This window comes from Cebus imitator, unplaced genomic scaffold, assembly GCF_001604975.1.
Source record: "Cebus imitator isolate Cc_AM_T3 unplaced genomic scaffold, Cebus_imitator-1.0 Scaffold195, whole genome shotgun sequence".
Classification (NCBI taxonomy): Eukaryota; Metazoa; Chordata; class Mammalia; order Primates; family Cebidae; genus Cebus; species Cebus imitator.
This window is the reverse complement of record NW_016107510.1, coordinates 929,568-956,582: the sequence shown is the minus strand read 5'-3', so window position 1 is coordinate 956,582 and position 27,015 is coordinate 929,568.

Below are 27,015 nucleotides of genomic sequence, written 5' to 3'. Positions count from 1 at the left end.
AGAAAATCCAAAACAATCTACAAAAAGCTGTTAGAACTAATAAGTGATTTTTATCAAGTTCTCAGGAAACAAAGATCCATTGTATTTCCATGCTGGCAATGAGGAATTTCAAATTAAAACTAAAAATAAAATTACCATTTATAACAGTCTTAGGAAAGACATAAAATTTTTAGGAGAAAATCTAACAAAACATGTAAAATTTCCATACTAAAAATTACAAAACATTGCTAAGAGAAATCAAAGTAGATCTAAAAAAAAAAGAAAGATGCGTTACTTTCATCTATCTAAATATTTAATGTTAAGAAACGAGTTCTCCAAAAATTAATCTATATTCAACTGAAATACCAATAATAAATAAATTCCAGGAGGTTTTTTTTATTAATTTAAAATACAGTTATAAAATTTATACAGGCAAGCAAACAATAAAATAATTGAAATTTTGAGAAAAGGAACCGAAGTTGTTATACATACAAAAGTCTGATTGATTGAAAGATTATCTATAAAGCTACAATAGTCACAATAGCATAGTACAGGCAAAAAGATAACAATATAGACAAATAAAAAAGAAAAGCCAGACATAGACAAACATATGCCATCAATGAAATTTTAAGAAAGATGCTAAAATAATTAAATAGAAAGAGAATTGTCTTTTCAATATAAAAGTGACCCTAAACTCTTTATCTTAAACTAAATCATAGTTCTAAATGAAAAATCTAAATCTATAAAAGTTCTAGAAAAATGAAAATATCTTGTGACACTGCCTAAATCAAAGATTCTTACAAATAGAAAAAAACATAAACCTAAAAAAATATTGATAAACAGTATTTCAAAATTTAAAATTTGTGTTCTTTGAAAGGAATAGTTAAAATGAAAAGATAAGCCACAGATTATAAGAAAATATTTGCAAAATCTATATTTGATAAAAGACTGGTATCAAGTATTATGTAAAGAATTTCTGCAACTCAATTATGAGGAAATCCTCTAACCAAGAAACAAACAATTTGAATAGACATATCGCAAAAAAGATATACAAATGGCAACTAAGCACAAGAAAAGAGGTTAAACATCATTAGTCATTAAAGAAGTGTAAATTAAATCCACAATGTGATACCACTGTCTATCTAATGGAATAATTAGAGTGTTTTTTTAAAATCCGAAGATACCAGATACTGGAGTGGATATGGAGCAACCCACACTCTGAATTATTACTGGTGGGAATGCAAAATTATGCAGATACTATGGGACACTCTTTGGGAGTTTCCATGAAGTTAAACCTGTAACTTCCATACAACTCAGTAATCCTGCCCCTGGCATTTATGCAAGATAAACGAAAACATGTCTATCCATCTGCACATTAATATTTATACCAGATTTATAATTACCCACATCTAGGAATAGCCAAATATCCATTAACTGCTGAAAAGATCATCCAAGTGTGGTGGTTGACCCTCATAAAGGAATACTACTTACCAACATGGAATGAACTACAGATACATGCAAGATACTTGGTTGAATCTTAAATATGTTACACTATTTGAAGGGAACCAGAGGCAAAGACTACATATCTATGACATTCTTAAACAGCCAAAACTGTAGGTACAGAAATCAAATCACAGGTTGACAGTGGATAGGGTTGGAGAAAGGGACTGATTCAATAAACCATGAGAGAAATTTTCATGGTAATGGGTATATTCTATATCTTGGTTGGAGTGGTGAAGTAAATTAAACTTCAATAAACCTGATTTATTTCAAAATCTCCTTTTTAAAAAATTTTCTATAATAGGTCCTAACTCACCTTATCTTTGACGATTGTAAGGCAAGAGGATCATAGGAGCTTCATCTCTCAATTGCCATGAAATCTATGGAAAATTGTATGCTGAACACTTGGAAAATATTGTCTAACTCCTTATTTGCTTCTAAGGACTTTCCACATGAACATACTAAGACAAAGCTTACTTTATTGGAAATGTAAAATGTCAAAGTAAAAAATAAAAGCTGCCTCAAGAAACTCTTAAAAGAATGACTCAAACATTAGTGTTTAGTGAACATGGGAGGGTCTAGGGTCAAGACACAGATGAGGATACACATAAGCCATATGGCACTTCTCTCTGTATAAAGGTGACCAACATAGTGTCTACTATGAGTCTTAGCCTGAGGTCAGGGTTATATTGATAATAAGATAAATAATAACATTTCTAAGAAAAATTGCCAATGAAAATTAAATCTTCTTATCTTCTAGATCCAGAACTGATTTCCATCTCCCCAAAATCTGAATGTCTAATGAGTATGGCACATATATCATTGATATTATCTTTAGTTTCATAATATTTAAAACTATTCAATTTTCCATGCTAGCTTTAACAAATTTTATATTCTAGGTAGGGCTGTCCAGATTATTACTGCAGCTGCTCTGGATTACAATGTTAGAGCTAGTTTTCAAGAGACTTTCCTTTGTGACATTATATAAATTTTTTTTATTATATCTATAAGAGTTATTGACACCAGCATCCCACTGAAGAGAGTAGTGTGCTATAACATTAGGATTCTTTTTCTTTCTTTTTTCCTTTTTTCTCTTCTTTTTTTTTTTTTTTTTTTTTTTTTTTTTAGTTTTTTTTTTTTTTTTTTTTTAAAATGTTTTTTTTTTTTTTTTTGAAAGAGGCAAAACTTCCGATGGAGTCAATCCCTGATAAGGCAACATCCACACAGATACCAACTTAGTTACTCCAACATTCAATTTTTGTTTCAAGATATGAAGACAAAATATTAAATTTAACTTGGCACTTACTTGTTGCGTGAAACGTTTTGCAGCAAACAAAACTTTTTCTTAAATTTCATCATCATTTACAAATCTTAAATGCAACATATGACATTTCTTGCTGAAATCTGTTGACTCATTAATCTGGGGAGAAACTGTTGTTTTTCATGTATTACACGAAACCTCTTAAGCATGATGTGACATGTCATCAATACGTCAACTTACTCTACTGTTTGAGAGCAGAGTCATCAATTTCTCTTACTGCATCCTGTCCAAACATTTTTACACACTGTAATTTTACATGCTGACATCATTATCTTCTCACCAGCTGTGTGACTTTTCCTTTTCCGGGTAATAAATGTAATTACTAAATAACTTGATTCCTGAGGCTTTTGACTAAGCATGACTTTTAAAAATAAAACTGCGCTAGTTTGAGAATAAGATAACCATTTAATCACTAGCTTTACCTGTCAAATGACTGTGAGTTGTATATTAGTGACTTTTTAAAGATATTTTTTGGAGTCTTTGTTTCATTTGTAAGTTGTGATTCTTCACAATTCATTCTATAAAAACTGACATCAGTAAGAAATCCTCTTCTTCTATGTCTTAATTTCAAATAATCACTATGTTAGATGGCCAGACATGTTTTTAATATACAAAGGCCAATACAACATAAAATAGAAGAGAATAATAAATAGCTAAATGATAACTTTTAAAATACAACAAAATTTCATAATATGATTCAATCTAATTTGCAAAATTTTTATTTTGCCAAGCACATAACAGCAAAATGCAGAGGAGTAACTAAGTCACAGTGCGTAAAAATTCATTTTTTGTGCTGAAAAAATAATGGAGAGAAACATCCAATTTTCTGTTACACAGCCAGATCATATTTAATCCTATGAAATAGCCAGCAGCACATAAAAGAAGGTGACAGAAAGTAAGTTAGAGGGAGAAGCTGATGTCATCAACACACTTTCCTACCCTCTTTCCAATAGAGACATCAGTAGTCAATGGCCTCCCATATCTTGTGACAAAAACTGAGAATAAATTCAACCAAATGAAATGGTCTTTCCCCCTGTGTACGTCATAAAAGGCTGAAAGACCTATAATAAAAATTCTAATGGTGATGAGCAGTCAATAGTCACTACTGGCAGAGTTAGCTTGGGAAAGCACTCAGAATTTAAATAACAATTATCTTTTCTGATCATGCTGTTTCATGGAAACTGTAACGTTTGTAGAACCCCAATTAAGAACTGTTATAAAAACAACTGAAATAAAATTAATATAGCATTGCTTTAGTTAAACACACAGAATTTTTAGAATTACAGAACTCAGAATTAGATGTTTATGCTGATGGGATATTATTATATGATAAACATGAAGTTTATTTCAGTGAGTAAAATATAGACTAATGAATGGCACTGACAAAACTCACTTAACAATTTGAAAGAACATAATAATCCCTAATATCTGAAATATCCTAAATTAGATTATTAAATGTCAGGTAGATAAAATGGTTAACAATAACTATGTAAACCAAAAGACTTGCAAGAAACTCCAAAAACTACACTATCTAGGAGTCGGGGAGACTTTCCTAATTCAAACCTAGATGATATTAAAGAAAAAAAAGATTAAAGCTTTTATATAGAAAAAGATACCCACAAAAAATGAAAAGAAATTTTTCTAAAAAATGTAAATATGATAAATGATGGATTAATTTGTAGAATATACAATACAAGATAAATACAATCCTTTCTCAGTTTCCATGAGGGATTGGTTCCAGGACTCCCTTGGATACCAAAATCCAGGAATGCTCTAGTTCCTCATATCAAATGGTGATATTGCATTTGCATATAACCTGCACATACCTTCCCATACACTGTAAATCACCTGTAGATTACTTATAATAACTAATACAATGTAAATAGTATATAGTTACTATACCATATTGTTTTGATTTGATTCATATTATTTTTATTGTTTTGTTATTTTTTAATTGCTTTTTTATTAACATTTTTAAACCATGGTTGTTTGAAATTGCAGATGCAGAACCTGCTCGTATAGAGAACTGACCTCACTGGGAAACAAAATAAAGTAATAAAAAAATGTACAAATGAAAATAATGTATAATTCACAGAACAGAAAATCCAAATAAACAGCGAATATGTAGAAATGTGCTCAATACCACTAACCGCTAGTAAAATGTAGATTTAAGTGACAATTATATAGTATCTAAATTCAAATGTCTAGAGCTCTTTCTGATGGGAATTAATTTCTTTTCTCTCTCCTTTTAGTTTTTTGGTTTTTTATTTTTTGTTTTAGGCAGAATCTCTCTCTGCCGCCCAGGCTGGAGTGCAGTGGTGCAATCTCGGCTCACTGCAACCTCTGCCTTCCAGGTTCAAGTGATTCTCCTGCTTCACCCTCCTGAGTAGCTGGGATTACAGGCGCGCACCACCTGCCCTGCTAATTTTTATATTTTTAGTAGAAACAGGGTTTCACCATGTTGTTCAGGCTGGTCTAGAACTCCTGACCTCGTGATCCACTCACCTCCGTTTCCCAAAGTACTGGGATTTATAGGTGTGAGCCACTGCATCCGGCCTCATTTCATATATTCATATTGGACTATGAAGCGCTGTGGCCCTTTTGGAAGACAATTTAGTAATATTTACCCCAAAATAACTCTCATAATATTCTGTCCCATGGAAGAAAAAGTATCAACTCCTAGATAACACAAGCATATGGATAAGGATGTTTATTTAGTCTTGTTCACAGTGGCCAAGAACCGAAACAGAGACTGCCCATCAAAACAAGAATCACAAGCTTGATTGTTGTGATGTACACCATGCAATATGACACAGCCAATGAAAAGACTGAATTTAAACTATAGCAGAGGATAGTGAGAGATTTGAGAAAATGTTTTAAAGGCTGATAAAGGAAATATACAGAAAAGTAACAAATAACCTGCTTCTTAAAAATAAATCTAATATCTAAATAATCATCCTTTAATAGAAATGAAAAAGAAAAAAAAAGTGGGTATTAAATATGCTATGTATCAAAATTATTTATCTTAAGGAATGAGATTAAATGGGCTGATATTGTGGTCATAGTGGAGAATAGGAAATGTGTCAAAGATAATAAATNAATATCTAAATAATCATCCTTTAATAGAAATGAATAATAGAAAAAAATAAAGATATACATACCCTATGTATCAAAATTATTTATCTTAAGGAATGAGATTAAATGGGCTGATATTGTGGTCATAGTGGAGAATAGGAAATGTGTCAAAGATAATAAATAAATAAATAAACTAGTAAATATATAAAAGAAAATGCTCTTAGGAACGTAAGGAATAAATACAGGGGGGAAAAAGACAAGGAAATTAATGACAAAAATGTTAATTCTACTGAAAATAATTTGCAAATTGTATGTTATTCTAATAAAATTAATAGAGTTAACATTGGAAATAGATATTATTTTAAAGTTCATATACATAAAAAGGAAATTTGCAATAAAAAGCCAGAGAATTCTGAAAAGAAGACTCAGAGAGCACTTGCTTCACCAAAAATGAAAATATGGCATAAAGTTCCAGTCATAAAAATGTTTGAAACTAGCATATAAACAAAGGTAGATACATGGAATAAGTGAAACTCCAGAAATGAACCCAAATACATATGGAAATGTAGTATATGTGGTAAATGTGACATTTCAAATCAATGAGTCAAACATTAAAAAAAAAATGTTGAAACAATTGTGCAGCCATCTGGAAAACATAAACTTGGGTTACAATGTCATCTCTGCTTCCCAAATAATGTCCAGATGCCTAAAACATTTAAATATATAAAATGAAATCATAAAGCATAACAAAAATATATGGGAGTATTTAAATTATAATATAGTAGAACATTTTAATTTAAAACATAACACACAGAAAGTATTAGAATGATTGATGAATTTGACTTATAAAAGTTAAAATTTCCTACAAAGCAAAAAAAATTACAAAATGGGACAAAATATCTGCCACACTATTTTAACTTCTTAGACTAAGCCAAAACAAATTACAAAATGGGACAAAATATTTGCCACACTAGAAAAAAGAGCAAACATTTATAATATGTAAAGAGCATTTGCAAAGCATTAAAAAGGGAGTAAAGGATATGAACATCAAATTCATAGAAAAAATGAAATAGAAATTTAAGCTTATAAACAAATGCTCACATTCAATTCATTTACATAATACAATAGTTTTAGGTAAAATTTTTCACTATTCCAAGTTTTGTTTAGATGTATCCAGGTTAAATTTATTGAAGTAAACTATATTTATTTGAAACAATATCCATATTCTTAAGAAACAAACACTGAAGTATTTGGAGTAAAATGCCATGATTTATGTAACTTACACTGAAAATTGTACAAATATATATTTATATGTCTATATATGTATGTATTTACACAGAGAGAGAATAATCAAGCAAATAAAATAAGCAAATGAGGTAAATTGTGAACAGTAGGTGAATCTGAGAAAAGAGCATATGGATGTTTTTATGTTACTTTTACATGTGGAACTTATCTATAATTTTAAAATTGCTTTTGAACAAAAAAATAAAATTTTGGTCAGTGCGGAGAAAGCATTCAAAAATCATTTATTAGAGTGTAAAATTTGGCAATAACTAACTTATGTTAAAATGCTCATTTTTTTTCATCCAATGATTTCCGGGAATTTTTCCTATGACTGCACAAAAGGAAGCATGTACAAAAATATTTATTCCAGCATTGCAAAAAGTACAAAAAGATCAAATAATACCTATCAATCGAAGATGGGTTAAGCTAAATACAGCATACATGCTGGGTATGGTGGCTCACACCTGTAATCCCAGCACTTGGGGAGGCCAAGGCAAGTGGATCACATGAGGTCAGGAGTTCAAGACCAGCCTGGCCAAAATGGCAAAACCCTGTCTCTACTAAAAAAATACAAAAGTTAGCTGGGTGCAGTGGCAGGCACCTGTAATTCCAGCTACTCAGGAAGCTGAGGCAGGAGAACTGCTTCGACCCAGGATGCGGAGGTTACGGTGAGCCAACATTGTGCCATTGCACTCTAGCCCGGGAGACTCCATCTTGAAATAAAAAATAAATTTAAAAAAATACAGCATATACATACAATGGAATACAGTGAAGATATTAAAGTATCAGTTAAATGAAGACATATGTATGCATAAACATGGACTAATATCCATCATGTATCATTGATGAGAAAATAAACTTCCATGTACCTATATAGACTGGCTTATTCACTGAATATCTTTAAATGAATACATACAACCTCAAAAATCTGTTTTGCCCTTAGGGAAGGAGAATGGATACATAACTAAACATAGAAAGAGACTTACTTTCCATAAAACAAAATTTGGCAGTTTAAAATACACACACACAGACACACACATACACACACACACACCTATATACACATATATGTATATAATTTTATAACAAATTTAATAAAAATTAGAAATAGAATAACAGTTTAAAATATCACTTTGATACTAATTTATTTAAAAGGTATACAGGTGATATGTTTTGAAAAAAGGCGATAATATTCATCTTCTATAAAGCATTGCTTTTTAAGGAGTCAAATTTGTATTATCAGATATCTTGCCACCAATAGTATATACTTAAAAACTGAGTAAAAGGATGCCTATGGTTTGGGGAAAATTTTCTTTCTTTCTTGTAAAAGGCAGCAAAACACATGCAGTGGTGGCAGGGCTGCTGGTGCCTCCCTCCCAGTCGCCCTGAGTGAAACAGGCTAACCAGTGATGCAGCATCAGAATCCTCTCCAGTGCCTCTACCTGTTGGTTTGTAGTTGCATGCTTCATACAATTAGGATGGAATTCAAAATCTGAAAGCCTTTGGTTTGAATCTAGCTGTACAATTTATAAGCTGCATAATAGTGAGCAAACTACTTAAGCTCCCTCTGTTGCTTCTTGTGGAGATTAAAACACACACTGAAAAATATTTAAAAGTAGCATCTGGCATATATATAAGTTGAATCTGGCTAAGATAATATGTATACAATGAGTAATACATATTATCTTTATTGTTAATATTGATATCTGTTATTGTCACTATTGATATCTGTTATTGTCACTGTTATTGACTGACTGATTCTGATCTAAAACTCAGCCTCTAGTGCAAAATTCTAATGTTAACAACATTGTACAGCAGTCTTAATGAAGTGATGTGTGAGGGTACTAGCTCTTAAGAATGTAATGTCCTGCTCTGAAGTATTAACAGGAGTTGAGTGAAAAAAAACTGCAAACGACTTGGGGAACAGGAAAGAATTCACTAAATAACAATTCACAGGTTACTTTCTCTGTTTTTGTGTTATTTTTAATCAAAGTTGAAAACTCGATTGCTAGCAGTTTTGGGAGTATCTTCAGGTTTGGGAGAAATGCTTAAAAGTATTCTATAGAATGTAGTGTATAATTTTCTATAATGTTAATGGGCAAATTAACCTATGGAGAAAAATCAATATTTTGGCCAAATATCTCAGTTTTTCTTAATCACTTAAAAGATTTACCACCACACTTTGAAGGCATTTGATAGTAAATCCCTTACTATCAAAAGGATTGAGTATAATGTGTCACTCTACAATGTTAGATCTTTTGATGTCTAGCAAAAGCAGGTATTTAATAAGTATTGGTAAAATTAATGAATGAATCATGTAGCCAAGCTACAGGCTTCCCTTGTTTGAATGATGGAATACAGATCAGCAAATCTGAAGTGGACTACGTATGGGATTGAGCTCTACTGTGGAACATGCTCATTGTGCTACACATCTTCTTCCCTTTAAATTACTGTCATATTAAAAACTATCCACTATACAGTGAAATAAAATGTATGCTAGTGTAAGAATTAACACTGCAAATCTCATCTTTTTGTATTTCTTTGGCTTGCAGGGAATCCTAAAGAATAAAGTGTTACATTCAATTATACAAAAAGTAACAGTGGATTATATATGCCTGTGTATAGTTAATCCTACAAAAATAGTATCTGAGGTGTGAATGAAAGAAAATGGGAGAAACTCACAAAATACTGGAAGCAAGCCAGCTCTCTAGTTTCTTCAGTTGGTTCAGGTGAAGAATTAAAGTCTTCTCTCATTTTCTCTGTTTTTACAATAACGTATTATTTGAAACATTTTTCACACTTGCAATTTGGCATTCATTTGTTTAAATAATTGATTATTTGCTTTCTTCACTAGAGTCTAAAATCTAGGAAGGCAAGAACTCCTCAGAAAAAAAATAATATATTATTTCATTAGGACATTCACAGTGCCCAGCCAAATGTTTGGCAAGGATTAGATATCAACAGATATTTTAGTGCATAAATGAATGAAAATGTGTATTTTTCCTTTGCATTTGTGGATGTTAATAACAGCCTGAGTGAACATATATATACGTGCCATGTATTTATTCACAATAGTCTGAACGAGGGAAAAGATACAAAGTTATGTAGTCACTAGCAGGGTGTGCTCTATGAGAAGCTATGAAGCATTGGCCAAGAAGCAGATACAATGTGGCCTCATTAGCTTTTGCTACATTATTCTTTTTACTGATTCAGTTGAAAATATAGACCCTGTGCAAAGCTTTTGAGACTTCAAACAATCAAGTTTCTCGAATTGCCTAGTAGATTTTCTTTATAGTCTTTATATTTAGTAACTTTTGCATGTGGTGTCTCGGCCTCAAAGTAGACCACCGTTGCCGTCCAGTCTTCTCTTTCAGTCTCATACACTGAAATTCTTTGACTTACTCAAATTTTACTTTAAAAGCTGGGCGTTTTTTAAGGGCATTCTTTGATCTCTTGTCTGACAGATTCAATATGCTGCATCCTAACAACCCATTTCTATCAATATATATGTGAGGAATTGAATATACTAATTAAATGAAGCTTAAAATCAAAATGAGAAAATGGTAAGAGGACTTAAAAGTGATCTAATTCCACTCTCATCACTAAAGAGTACAAAACAGAAGTCAAGACAGTGACTTGGCTAATGTTCCAGGGTCAGTTTGCTGTAGAGAGAGTGTCAAAAACCCAAATTTCTGATACCCAGGACAGAGCCACTCCACCACAATAAGCAGCTTCATACTGTCTTGATTCCTAGTTCTCAACCATCTTAAAGATCACTTTAAAGCAAATGTTTAGCATTAACTTAGGTAAATAACCACCTCTCTAGAACTATGGCCATTAGTGAGCAAAACCTAGTAAGATCTGAACTGAGAAGCTGCTGATTTGGGGAAACTAGTTCACTTCTCACTTGCTGAATGTCCAAGGTGTTGACTGAATTGTAACGTGAATAACCTCCTGGAGCTATTTGTATTTTCCACATTGAGTAGGATTCAGTTGGGAACAGCCATTTTATTTGTTTCCCTATGATTGCTACAGTTGAACAAAACAAAAATGTATAAAATGTCCAAATCTGATCATTCTAAAAGAAAGAATTGAATGCATAACACTTCTCAGTGTTCACTTTTGCCATAAAGTCACATTGGGAGAAAAGTGGACAGATGGTAATGCAAGAAGATATTGTTTCACTGATTAATTGCCTGGCCTCGAAAAATCTCTCCCTGCTTTTAGTGTGGGAGTATCTGTAAAGCAGTCATTGCTTTATAAACTTTATTTAATAGTATGTTTGGAGTTTTTAAATATCTATTAATTTTTAAAATAACCTTAAAAGTCACAAAGTAAGAGGAAAGTTAAATTATGATATTCACATCATGCAAACTTTTCATAAAATGTTGAATTACAAATATAATAGTAACAAGTAAAATAACAACTACAACAAAAGGAGTTCACACTATATGCCAGACAATATTATAAACACTACATGAGAATTAAAACAGCTCTATTAGAAAAGCCATTTATCATGCAAAATATATTATACACACACACACACACACACACACACACACACACACACATATGCTACTTAAAAGGAAGTGTGTCAAAATGTAAACAATAATTATTTGGGGGACAGGTGATAATTTTTTACTGTGTGGTATCCTTTTCCAAATATCTATATTTAAATTACTTACTTTTAAAGTTAGCTAAAACAGTTGTTTTCAAAACTGAATCAGTTAAATGAGATATACCAACTTCCATAAAATTTTTAGTGTGTAGAAAAAGTTCACAATAACAAAGGTCATAATATTTGGATAAGCATTGTTTAGTTTCTCATTTCTTTTGCATTATAGTAATACCTGCATCAACAACTGCCTGTGACAGCTCAGGAAAAAAAAAAAAAAAAAAAAACACATACAATTTCAAAAGCATCAAGATTTTCATGTACCTACCCCACAGCTAAAATTTGCTTCCTTTTTTTCTGTAAAGGTATCTAAAATTTTACATTAATAAGAAATCAATTATTTGGTAATTTCCCTAGGAAAAATGACTCGCATTTATTAGAAGCTAACAGTTTCCAAGATGTTAGATCAGTGGTTCTTGACTGGGATGATTTCACCCCGAGGGGAATGTCTGGAGATAGTTAATGCTATGCTTGGGGAGGGGTACTACTGGCATCTACTTAGAAGAAGATAGGGATGCTTCTAAACATCATTCAATACACAGAACATCTCCCCAAAACCCAACATACTATTATGTACTCCAAAATGTCAAAAGTGCAGAGATTAACTAACCCTAAGTTAGCTTAATTTCTTGCTATGAGAAATAGTCTTTCTTGGGACAAGAACGAGTGTTCTAGATTGAGGCAGGTGAAAAATACTAATACGTAAAGTGGAGAGGGAAAACAAGATTCAGAAAAATTCCGCCTTAGTAAAAACCCAGATCTTCACTTCTACAAACTGAAAATGTGACTTTGTGTGAGTTACCTAAGCTCATTTCCACACTTGTTAAGTAGGAATCATAATTACAATATTTTTTTGTAATAAGGCTATGACCAACACGCATCTGTAAAGATTCTGGCATGACTGCAACTTCAGTCAGTGAGCCAGCAATAAACAATGATGATGATGACGACATTGATGACAATGATTATAATGATTGTAGTAACGGTGATTGTTATGGGTTGAATGTTTGTGCCCCCTGAAATTCATGTTGAATCCCTAACCCCCGTGTGATGATATTACGAGGCTGACTTTGGAAGGCAATGGCTTTTAGACAAGGTAATGAGGAAGAAGCTTATGATTGGATTAGAGTTCTTATAAGAAAAGAGACACCAGATCCCTTTCTCTTTCCACCATGTGAAGACACAGCAAGAAGGAAGTCATCTGCATGCCAGGAAGAGAGCCCGCCCCAGACACCAAATCTGCCAGCACATTCAATCCTGTACTTCCTAACCTTTAGGACTGTGATAGATAAATGTCTCTTGTTTAAGCCATCCTGTCTATTTTGTTATAGCAGACATTCATGGTGTCATGATAATCATGATGGTGGTGCTGTTCATAATTCTACCATGCCTTAAAATCCTCTAATCTTTTAGGCTGAAGACCATCAGAAATAGAGATGACAACCCTGCTTAGTTTTTAATTTTTCAAAAATTTGATTTATTCTATTTGTTAACATTTTGGCTGCAGGAATATAAAGAGTATTAACTCATTACTCAAGAGAATGATCACCAGGGACCAAGCAGAAAAACTCTGTGGATGGAGACAAGAAGAGCAGAGATACATTAGAAAGGAGGGAGGTGCAACCTGAGCCCAACACTAGGTAACTGATACTTCCACAGAGAAACCAATTTCCCAGAGAACACTGCTGAGGTAACTACAGCTGTGGTGAATGTCCTTCTAAAACAGGAATAAGTAGAGACAGAAAACAGAACTTCAGTGGAGTCTTAAAGACAAACAGAATTAAAACTAAAAATGAAAGTCAACTTATTCACTCAACTGCTCAGGACATAAGATAGTCACTGGACCAAAAACAGGCTTAATGATTTTATATAATCATTTCAAAATGTTACGTATGTTAAAAAGCACTTCCAGCCTGGTGCGGTGGCTCAAGCCTGTAATCCCAGCATTTTGGGAGGCCGAGGCGGGTGGATCACGAGGTCAAGAGATCAAGACCATCCTGGTCAACATGGTGAAACCCCGTCTCTACTAAAAATACAAAACATTAGCTGGGCATGGTGGCGCATGCCTGTAATCCCAGGTACTCAGGAGGTTGAGGCAGGAGAATTGCCTGAACCCGGGAGGTGGAGGTTGCGGTGAGCCGAGATCACGCCATTGCACTCCAGCCTGGGTAAAAAGAATGAAACTCCGTCTCAAAAAAAAAAAAAAAAAGCACTTCCATTTTCACTATCGGATGAATTACTCTTCCCATTAGCTTTTGATATGAGTTCATTTTTTTATTCCATGGATTCTCAGGTGAAGTTCAATGAGCTTGTCACTTAATGATTACTCTTGAAAGGATTTCAAGAAAAGTAATAGATTTGAACTAACTCTACCTGTCAATCATCTTTGATTTTTTTCAATATCAGCCCACTCAATTCCATTCCAACTTGAAGGCTCTTGGGATGCTTGCTCAATAGTTCTGTTTGTCCAAGTTGCTGTTGCAGTGTATGGACACTTTCATCAACAAATGACACAGTTCTGCTTACTGTGATAAAATGAAAGTGTTTATATTGCAAACCATATTCCATGATCATCCAGCTCTGCCTTCCTGAACTACTCATCTTGGTCTTTTCTGTTTGTCTGCTTTTTATCGTGTTTTAAAGGTCTAGCTAAAGGTTCCATCTCTATTTCTTACCTAAATTATTGTAACATATAGAGACTGCTCCATCCTTTTGATTTTCCAACACTTAAACTTTCTTTGCCTTGGTTTCTTAATCTGTAAATAGGGATAGCGGTAGAACATATCTCATAGCATATAAAACATTTTTCCATTGCCTGTCACATAGAAATAAGTCAGTTGTTAAGTATATCACTGAGTTTATTATCCCACTGAATATTTGTTTGCTTGTTTTTTCCCTCCTATTGGATTGTAAGTCCTTTGGGTAAAAAGACAGCATCGGTGACAATGTGACAGACCAAGATTCTAAACCTAACATTTAGTAGACCCTCAATGTCCTCTATTCTTGTTTCCTTAAGAATACTGAGAGGACACAGAGACTTAATAAGTAGGAGCTCAATATAATTATTTATTTAAAACTCATTAAGCTATCATTTATTGAGTGGGGCCTGATGTGAAATGTGTGTTTGCATGCATTATATCATTAAATTACATTATATTGTGATATAATGCATATGAACACACATTTCACATCAAGCCCCATTCAATAATGAGAGGAAGAAAATGGTACTATGGAACAGGTAACATTTTTACCACCATTTTACAGAGAAGGGAACCGAAGTTCAGGAAGGTTTACAGTTTAAGATCACAAAGCTCAAACAGCAAAGCCGAGAGTTAAATACAGCATTGTCAAACTTCAAAGACTTGCTCTCTTAACTCCTCTGTAATTTTCCCTTTTCTTCTCTTTACATCAATACATTATGTATGTCAGGTGTAGAATAAGTTCTTACTGGTAATTACTACACAAACCGTGTTTATATATCATAATGTTGAACTATCAAGAGCAAATATATTCTATTTTGGTATTTTTTAATATCTGAAAATTTTTGGAAACACGATTCCTATTTAGAGGTTTAATATAGTTTTCCTCAAATAGGGAATGTTTTCCCATATAAATACTCCTAGACAGTATGTATGGACCAAAACCATTTATTTAAAATGAACATTGAGCAAACTTCAATCTTACTGGAATGAACCTTTTGAAAAACCAGAATGTATTGAGAACCATAAAGAAAGTGCTAAAAGCAATGGCTGCTTTGCTTAATGGAGCAAGTGGAAAGTGTTTGATGCTGCTCTTAGTAGTAGTCAGTAAAACAGTTTCCAGTAAAACTTAAGTGAGGAAATTAATCCCATAATAACAGCATGCATGCAGATTCAGCTCAAATAACAGTGTGATCACATGGAGGAAAGAGGCTTTAATTTGTGTTTTAAAATGTATTTAGTGGGTGAATCGCATGCTCACATAGAGAGTTATTTCATAAAAATTTTATTATTCAGCAAGGATTTTGAAAGTACAATATTAGGTAAGTCTTATATAACCTAAAAATATCAAATAATAGTTTTACAATTTAAATGCTACTATAATCAATCATTAAATAAATATTTATTAGGCATCCACTACTTTGTACCAGATACTTTGCTGCTAGGCTCTGAAGCTATCAAATTATAAATGGAAGTGATCTTCATCCTCAAAGAGCTCACAAAGCAGTGGGAGAGATCAGCAGATAAATAGGATTTTAACAACAGTATAATGTAAAAAGTTCTATGTGACATAGACTGCTGTGTGTGCACAAACACCCATTTCGGTTTTCCTTCTGGGAAACTACAATACATTTCCCAACCTTCTTTGCATTTAATTGTGGTAATGTGACTGCGTTCTTGCCAATGGAATATGGAAAGGCTTGATGTTCAATACTTCAAGACTGGCCAATAGAAGCCACCCACAAGAGATATTTCCTTTCATTTCCTCGCCTGCCAGATAAATGAAACAGTCTCTGAAACCTTAAAAATGGCACAGCCACAAGATAGAAGGAGTTTACATCCCAGAAACTCTGCTTACTCAGTTTTCTGTTGAATACTCCTACTGGATGCTTACCTGAGTAAAAAATAAAGATCAGTTATCTAAAGCTATGATATTTGGGAATTGTTGGTTATATCAGTTAGCCAACTCTAACATACACTTTCTACAAAGGAGATGAGCAGGCGAGCCAAAGGCATACAGAAGCAGGAGGAAGTACTTCTGCCTAGGTCACACTCTAAAGGTGGTAAAATTCAGACTGGGTCTTTAGGAACACTTTCTTTTTACAGTGTACATGTTAAAAGTGGTTCTGTTTTGCTCTTTCTGGTTTTAAACACTCTAGAACCAAGAATTTACACCTAAAAATTGGGCAGAGACACGATCTAGTGAGCTACCAGCATTAACATGGAGTTGAAATCATGGCTTTCAGGATGGCAGGTCTCTTCTAGCAACTGCTTATGTGAGACAATTAGAGTAGGTCACTGACTATATGTTGTGCTTTCTGGTACCTAAGAAAAGAGAGTCTCTGTATTACTATAGTACTATATACTATGGATATGCCTACATTAATGTGATTCTATAATTGATATGGTTTGGCTATGTCTTCAACCAAATCTCATCTTGAATTGTAGCTCCCTTAATCCCTATATGTCATGGGAGGGACCCAGTGGGAGGTAACTGAATCATGGGGGCAGTTTTTTCCATGCTGTTCTCATGTTAGTGAATAAGATCTGATGGATTTATAAAGGCCAGTTCCGCTGCACATGCTCTCTTGCCTGCCACCATGTAAGATGTGCCTTTGCTCTTTCTTCCCTTTCCACCATGATTGTGAGCCCTCCCTAGCCATGTGGAATTGTGAGTCCATTAAACTTCTTTTTCTTCATAAATTACCCAGTCTTTGGTATTTTTTCATAGCAGTATGAAAATGGACTACTAAAATAATTTTCTGGTCTTTGTCACTATTCCAGGAAACTCTTGTCAAGGAAGGTAATAATTGCAAATAAATTTATTGTTCATTCTATGATACTTCTTGAAAGACCTATTAACTGTACTTAGCTCAAATGACAGTTTACATTCTAGGATTTTTGACCTCTCACCTCATCTCTATCACTTTGCTGGCCATCAATCCTAATGGCTATATCATGGTCCTTAACAAGTGCTCAATCCATTTAAAAGCTCACCTTCAAAATCTCAACAAATTTTCTGATGACATCCCCTACCCTCTCTAAGAAGATACTAAAACTCTGTCAAGACAGGAGATAGTGTCCATCCTTATTGCAGTAAGCAATAAACTCAACTTTAGCTTATTAACAAGCTGTTTGGATAGTGGATTAATTTTCTAAGTTTGATGTAACAAATTACCACCAACTGTATGGCTTAAGAGAACAGAAATTACCATAAACTGTGTGGCTTAAAAGAACAATTCTGGAGCCAAGAAGTCCAAAATCAACGTGTTGGAAAGGCTGTACTGTCTCTGAAGAGCTTAGAATATCCTTCTTTTCCTTTTCCTAGCTGGTTATTGCCTGGTTATTACCAACAGTCCTTGGCATGCCTTGGCTTGTACTGGGAACTCCAAACTCTGTCTCTGTCTTAATGTGAAATCTTCCTTCTGTGTGTGTCTGTGCCCAATTTCCTTCTTCTTCTAACAACATCCAACTTGGATTAGGGCCCATCCTAATCCAGTATGACCTCATTTTAACTTGATTATATCTACAAAGACCCTACTTCCAAATAACTTTAAATTTACAAGTTCCAATGGACATGGATTTGGTGGGGACACTATTTAACCCAGAACAGATAATATTTTGGAGTGCCAGAATTTGAATTCCTTTACTTTACATTAGAGAGACTAAAGCATATTTTACTGTGACAGAACTTCTTGTTTTTAAATCAAACTTAAAAATCAGATACAACTGGAGAGAAATACTGGTACTTTGGTACTTAAATTTGCATTAAACTATGAAAGACTGGTATTAGAGTCTTTCCAGAAGGCAGGTTTTGCAAAAGAGGTGCAGAGAGCAAAAAGAAATAGTGAATTTAAAGGAATTCTGGGACTATTATACACACACACAGACACACACACACACATACACACACACACACATGCAGTACCTCACAAATTTGGGCAAGAATTCTAATTCTAAGAAAAAGCTCTATGATTTTTTTGGCCTATTTTAATGACTGAATTCCTCTTAAATGATTAGTCATTTGGGATCAGGGCAATTTGTCCTCAGAAAGTCTAGCCTTTACATGTAAATATTTTGGAAAGAGGTGACACCTTAAGAAATTATGCATTAACATTTTAGTGGAATTCTTTAACAGATAACCAGTTATCAGAACTACAAAATTAAAAGTTACAAGAGGGCTAACAATATAGCAACCCCTAGCTTCTTAGCGAGGAAGATGCTGAGGGAGAAAGCCTTGACAACACAGATACAGGCAGTTATTCTTTAGAATTATAGCACCATAAGGCTAATCAATAATTTATCAACACTTTTTGTATTTGTCTAACCAACTGTAGGAATGATAATTAACTTTGCCTAGTGTTAGCTTTACTTATTATAAATATTTCTGTTTTTCCAGAACTTTGCCATGAGAAGAGTTGTCTACTAAACTTCTGAAATCTGTTTATGCTTCAGATGCCTAACAAATTCACCTGTGAAGTCAACAAGACCCAAATTTATTGAACCTAGAAGCCCTGTCAAATAATTCTGCAAATCGAGGAAATAGAACTTTTATCAGTTCCTAGACAAACACATTCATTCATTCCCCGACACAAAATTTCTGCTTTAATATCTTAGGTGAAATTTGCTAATGACTAATAGAAGCTTTATGACAATTAATTTCTAGTTTATCTGAAACCGGCCACTGTCCTCTTTTAAAATCTAAAACATGTTAATTTCCCCAAGATTTTTAAAAGTCTACTATGTTCTAAAAGTTATCAAAGTTTTGTGAGTTTTTCTGAAAGTACATATGCAGAGTTTTATATATGCTAAATGTAATTGTCTTTGTATTACATATTTTATATGTCTGGGCTTATATTTGAAATTATTTTACATGACTACAAAAGGAATTACACCTATTGTGGGTTTCAAGTGCCTGTTATATTTATTTCACCATCTGCCAATTAAAAAGACGTTCTCTTTTGTAAAATTTTCTAATAGTAAGTGAACACATTCATATTTTTATATTTTATTGACATAATTTATGCAATCAATATGTATGGATAAACATAATTTATAATGCCAAAACGGATTAAAAAATTATCTATTTCAACTAACCGATTAGTTAAATGTGAGTTTCATAAGCAGATCACTTGAGTTCAAATCACAAACTAAATTTGTTACTTTGGGTAAGGTTCTTAACTTCTCTGTGCCTCAGATTAATAAGGATTTACTGAATCAGTCTGTGCAAACTGCTAAAAGCAGTGACTGGGTACAATAAGTGCTCACTAAATGGTATTGTTTAGATTATTATTCTCTGAGGAACAACAAACAACAAAAAAAATCACTGAAGTGTTCCTGTCCTCAAGGTGTTTGAAGCCTGGTGGCAAAAGGCAGAACAAAAGGTAACTAATCAGGCAGGGCACTGTGGCTCATGCCTGTAATCCCAGCACTTTGGGAAGTGGAGGTGGGCAGATCACTTGAGGCCAGGAGTTTGAGACCAGCCTGGTCAACAGGGTAAATCCCTGTCTGTATTAATTTGTTGTCACACTGCTCTAAAGAACTCTCTGAGACTGTGTAATTTATAAAGAAAAGAGGTTTAATTGAATCAGTTCCACATGGCTGGAGAGTCTCAGGAAACTTACTGTCAAAGGTAAAGGGGAAGCAAGGGACGTCTTCCAATGGTGGAGCAGGAAACAGAATGGGGGGATCTGCCATATACTTTTCAACCATCAGCTCTCATGAGAACTCACTATCACAAGAAAAGCTTGGGGGAGACTGCCCCACAATCATCTCCCACCACGTCACTCCTCCAACATGTGGGGATTACAATTTGACATGAGATTTGGGTGGAAACAAAAAGGCAAACCGTATCACCATCTCTACTAAAAATACAAAAATTATCCTGGCATGGTGGCACATACCTGTAATCTCAGTTGCTCAGGAGGCTGAGGCATGAGGATAGCTTGAACATAAAGAGGCAGAGGCTTTAGTGAGTCAAGATTGTGGCCCAGCACTCCAGCCTGAGGACCTGAGTGAGACTGTTAAACAAAATGGATCTAATTTCATTACTAAAAGACATCTTAAATATTTTAATATGCTAATTTCAACAAATCTTAAGCCATTCATAAACTTATTTTACTGTGGAATCCACCTCCTTCTCCGCATATTTAAAAGGATTAATATTCAATGAAGATACATTGTAAAGTGCTTGGTTAGGGCATAGAGCAGAGAATGCTTAGAGGGATCTGAAGACAGAGGACTTAGAGAGCCAAGCTAATGAATTCTGGCCTTTATTCGGCAGATTTCTGAAAATCGTATCAGTAAGGGAAGCCAATGTTTGCCTCTGTAAATTGATTCATTATAGTGTGTATTCAAAATACAGCATTGGTCAATTGGGAGCCATTCTTATTATAAAGCTTACTAGCCAGAGGAAAATTGAAAGGAATTTGCCAATATGCCCATTGTAATATTCAAATGATCATAAGCCAACATTTTAAATGTGGGTGGGATAACAGCATGTTTCAGAGATTATAAACAGAAGGATAAGCCTGGAGACCTTACTGAACAGAATGTTTTTATAGCTCTGTATCACAAGCTATTTTATTTCTACATTTATGTCATGTTGACCTAACAAATAAATATGATAATATAGTGAATGGGAAAGAATTTTCAGTTCTGTAGCTAAAATGTGTTCTATAGAAATCCAACTTATTGGTGCATATCTGTGTTTATTATGATTTTCCTACTTTATCACTGAGTTGTCTAGAAAAGTAGAACAAATGGATTTTAGTCTTTGATATTCCTACCAAGCTACTAGGAATTATCAAGCCTGAAAGCCAAAGCCAATCATATCAGACTTGAAGAATGCTTTAAGACAAGGGACCAAATATTTTCAAAGAGACTTGAGCTCCTTCAAACAAAGATGCAACATGCTTAGCTCACATTTCAAAAAATGTAGAAAATTAAACTGATTTACAGAGGAATTTTCTCCCCAGGAGAATCTATTTACGCAGCATCTACTTTCATTACTCTTACACTCCATGAGTCATCAGGAAGTAACACAAAGTCACACAAGAACACAGAGTCCTCCTGGGATTTTGAAACAAATGGATTTGAAACTGCACAGTTGATCCTACCCAGAGGAAGATATATACAGGAATTCAGCATAAGGAGAGCTTGATCAGTGCAATTAAATGTAAGCATTGCACCTGTGGAATCTGGAACACAATGTAGCACTGTGAGTTATGAGGCCAGAGTGGGTGGATTAATTAATTCATAGCCTTACTATCTTGCATCTTTGCCATGTGGGTAAATGTTACTACCATTTTAATGATAATTGAAAATCTACAAATGAAACATATTTTTCAAGTTTCTATAAATTTATCGAGTGCCTACTATGTGTCAACTACTGTGAGAATGACTGGGAATTCAAAGGTGAATGGGAATCAATTTGGGTCCTTTAAAAGACAACTGAAAGTGAGTGTGATAAGTAGTAAGCTAGGAGCAAGCACAAGGGCCTGGATGAGCATATGGGAAATAGAACATACCTTCAGTATTGGGAAGAGATGAAGTAATTCTAAGCAAGTTTTGAAGGACTGGACAGATTTGGTTAGGCATAGCTGGGAGCAGATCTAAGAGGTAGAAAAAGCCAGGATCCTGACCCAGATAAGGGTATGACTGATTTTAATTTTGATAATATAGTGTTCTAGAAGGCCAAGCACTTACATAAAGCTTATGCAGAGCTCAGAAAAAGTTCTGCTGGTAATGTTAGAAAATATGGAATCTATCCTGAGAAACATGAAAGATACTAAATTGTTTATAGACAATATAAAGAAAATATACATGGAGGTAATAATCATTTATCTGCTTGGGGCCAACTGGTGTCTATTTCTCCTTTCTACCTGCACTTCCATTTCTTCTTGGGAGTGCCTTCTTACCTCATCACAATCTTGGTGAGATTATAATTCCAGCACTTTTGTCTTCAAAAACTGAAAGTCTATGGTAGCTCCAATGAGCACACACTTTTAGTATTTTATGGATATCACTCTAAACAAAAGAAACACTTAAGATCCCAATCGCAGGAGAAAAAAAAACATTTTCACTTTTTCTTTTTCCATTTCTAGCACCTAGCCAAATTTATTAAGAAACTCCTACCAGTTTTGTTTAGAATTCCCTTCTATTTTTAAACTTCCATGTATCTTTCCAATTCCTTTTACTGTATCACTTTTTGCTTTAGGTAACCAAAGATGGTTTCTCTTGCTTGCAACTGGTAAGCTCTAACTAATATAAGCAGTTAGCTTAATCTCGTTGGAAGAATGACTTGAAGAAATACAAAAGTGAAGGCATGAAAACCAGTTAAAAGCAACCTGTAGAAATCTAGTACAAGAGATAACAGAGCACTAAAATAATGTAGGGGCTAGAGGGTTTGAATGAAATGAATGTAAATAAAATATATTAAGGGGTAGTATTGACAGGACTTTGTAATTAATTAAATGTGAAAAGTGATGGAGAAAGAGACTCATTTCACCCAGGTTCCTGGCCTGAGCAAATAGATAAGTGATACTGCCTTCCACTGAGACAGAAAACGCAAAAAAATGGTACACAGTTAAAGATGAAGATGAGGGGTTTCTGTTTAGACATATCCAGTGAGGCATGCATGTTGAAATAGCCCATCAATTATTAACTATTCTAGAGCACAGGGAAATCTTAGCAGGACATAGAAATATGGGCACTATACAAGTTCAGAAAGAATTAAAGTATCCTCATTAGTATAGTGGTGATATAAAAAGAAATAAATAAAAAGAATTAAAGTAAGTGAAACAGATGCATCACAAACCTAGTGCATAAAGTGAAGATAATACAGTTAAGGATGAATGGAATCTGGGTTTAAGGAAAAAGCAAAGAAAGAAAATCCACAAAGGAAAGCTGAGAAAAAAAAAAGCCATAAAGATAGGCAAAAAAAAAAAGAAAGTTGGTCATGGAAATCAAGTAACAAGAGAGGCAAATGGTCAAGAGAGATTTAGATTTACTGACTTTAATAAGAGATTATTAGTGACTCTATCACTTAGCTTTCCAGATAGAAATGCAACATGACAAACAACCCTCAAAATCAGTTACTTAAAACAATAATCATTGAGTCTCACTGATATGCAGGTTTCTGCAAGGCCAGCTGATCTAGTCTGGACTCAGCTGGGCACTTTCAGATCTACTCTATGATGTCTTACTCTCTCCTTGGGATCATCAGACTAGCCCGAAACATTCTTTTCACATCAATGTCAGGGTCATTGGGATATATCAAATCACATAAGCATGTTCAAGCATTTTGTCTTATCACACGCAGTAACATTCCATTACCCAAAGCAAGTAACATGGCTGCAACCACAGTCAAAGAGGAAATATATCTGTCTCATTAATGATGGAAAACGAAATCACAAATCAAAAACATGGACACAGAGAGAAGTAAGCATGAGGGCCAATAATGCAATCTCCCAATCTGCCTTCCTAGCTACAATTATTCATCCCTTTCACATGAAAAATATGCTAAATCCTGTCTTAGGAATCCCACAATTTTCACCCAATCATGCATTAAACTCTAGCTGGGTAATATGATGTTATTTATCAGGTTTAAATGTGCATCACTTGATCTGAAGACATTATATAAAAAGATAAATTATCTACCCCATTCAAACTGACAATGTTGCAACAGGGCAGTCAATATAAGAGCAATAAATACTTTTATTCAAAAATAGGAGAAATTAAATAGCAGCAAGTAGACTACTGCAATTCTAAAGTCACACTTCAAAAATATAATCTGGTTCTCCTATTTCTTTACTAGGCATTAATTCTACTCTCAGGGCATGGCTCCCCTCCACATTGTTCTCCCTTGCTTAACATCTCTGACCTCTGAAGTATCCTTCTTTTCCATCTCACTTCCTTGGCTATGTGCAAGGACGGCATTGAAAGATATGTTATCTCTTATGGGTGAGCAATTACCTGCTTGAAGGAAGTTGGAGGCCCAGTGATCATTTTATATTTAAATGGTCTTAATGTCTTTTAGTCTGGAATGGTAGTTGATACAGTTTGCATATTTATCCCTGCCCAAATCTCATGTTGAATTGTAATCTCCAACACAAGGGATGGGACCTGGGGGAAGATGTTTGGATCATGAGGGTGAATCCCTCATGGTTTGATGCTTCCTTCACTATAGTGAGTGCATTCTCATAAGATTTGGTCATTTAAAACTGTGTGGCATCTCCCCCACCCCACTCTCTCACTCTTGTTCTCATTCTTTCAGTGTGATGTGCCTGCTCCCCCTTTGCCTTCTGCCATGTTTGCAAGCTTCCTGACACTTCCCCAGAAATACGTGCCCCTATACTTCTTGTACAGCCTGCAGAACTATGAGCCAATTAAATCTCTTTAATTATAAATTTTCCAGTCTCAGGTACCTGTTTTGGCAGGGCAAGAACAGCATAATACAGAAAACTGGGCCAGATACAGTGGCTCATGCCTGTAATCTGAGCACTTTTGGAAGCCAAGGCAGGTAGATTGCTTGAGCTAAGGAGTTTGAGGCCAGCCTAAGCAACATGGCAAAACTTCATCTCAAAAAAAAAAAGACAAAAATTAACAGAATGTATTGGTGTGTGCCTGTAGTCCCAACTACTCAGAAGGTTGAGGTGGGAGGATCACTGGAGCCTGGGAGGTCAAGGCTGCAGTGAGCTATGATTGAGCCACTACAGTCCAGCCTGAGTGACAGAGCCAGATCCTGTCTGAAACAAAAAAATAATAAAATAAAGAAACGAACATTGGTACCAAGGAGTGGGGAGTGGGATTTTACTATAAAGATACTTGATGATGTTGAAGTAGAAAAAATCTCTAAACAGCAAAGTGTTCAAGAAGTGGTCTGGCTGCTTCAAAGAACTGGGTAATTGGCAGAGGTTGGAAGAGTTTGGAGGACTCAGAAGAAGACAGGAAGATGAGGGAAAGTTTGGAACTTCTTAGAGACTGGTTAAATGGTTGTGTCCAAAATGCTGATATGGACAATGAAGTTCAGTTAGCCAAGGTCTCAGACTGAAATGAGGAACTTACTAGAAACTGGAGCAAAGATCTCATGTGTTATGCCTTAGCAAAGAGCTTGGCTGCATTCTGTTTATGCCCTAGGGCTCTGTGGAAGTTTGAACTTGAGAGTGATGATTTAGGGTAACTGCTGGAAGAAATTTTAAACAGCAAAGTGCTCAAGAAGTGGTCTGGCTGCTTCTAACAATCTATGTTCAGATACGGGAGTAAAGGAATGACTTGCAGTTGGAAGCTATATTTAGAAGGGAAGCAGAGGGTAAAAGTTTGGAAAATTTGCAGAATGGCAGAGAAAGAAAAAGCATTTTCAGGAGAGAAATTCAAGCAGGCTGTGAAGCAAAAACTTGCTAGAGATATTTGTAAAACTAAAGGGGAGCCACGTGCTAATATCAAAGACAAAGGGGAAAATGCCTTGAAGCCATTTCATAGACCTTTGAGGAAGCCCCTCCCATCATAGGCCTAGAGGCAAAAGAGAGAAGAATGGTTTCGTGGCCAGACCCAGGGTCCTGCTGTCCTGCACAAAATGCTCCCCACATTCTGGCAGCCGCAGCTTCAGCCTTGGCTCAAAGGGGCCCAAGTGCAGTGCAGGCTGCTGCTCCAGAGGGAGCAAGCTACTGTAAGCCTTCTTGGCTTCCATGTAGTGTTGAGCCTGCTGGAGTGAGCCTGCAGAGTGAGTGAGGTTTGGCAACCTCCACCTAGATTTCAGAGGATGGTGAAAAAGCCTGTGTGCCCAGCCAAAAGCCTGCTGCAGGGTCAGAGCTCCATAGAGAATCTCTACTAGGGAAGTGCCAAGGGGAAATATGTGGTTGGAGCCCCCACACAGAGTCCCCAATGGGTCATTGCCTAGTGGAGCTGTGAGAAGGGGACCACCATCCTCCAGACCCCAGAATGGTAAACACACTGTCACCTTGCACCCCGTGCCTGGAAAGGCCACAGGCACCCAACAACCTGTGAGAGCAGCCTAGAGGGCTGTACCCTGCAGAGTCATGGGGTTAGAGCTGCCCAAGGCCTTGGGAGTCCACCCTTACAGCAATATGCCCTCGATGTGGGACATGGAGTCATAAAAGACTATTTTGGAACAATGAGATTTAATGACTGCCCAAAATCCAATGCTGGCTTTTGAACCTGCATGGGGCCTGTGCCCCCTTTCTTTTGGCCAATTTCTTCCTGTTTAAATGGAAATGTTTACCCAATGCCTAAAGCCCCATTGTGTCTTGGAAGTAACTAACTTGTTTATTATGTCATAGGGTCATAGGTGGAAGAGATGTGTATTATCTTAGATGAGACTTTGGAAGTTTGAGTTAATGCTGGAATGAGTTAAGACTTTGGAGGACTATTAGAATGACACGATTGTATTTTGCAATGTGAGAAAGACATGAGATTTGAGAGGGGCCAGTGGTTAAATCACATAGTTTGGATATTTGTCCCCA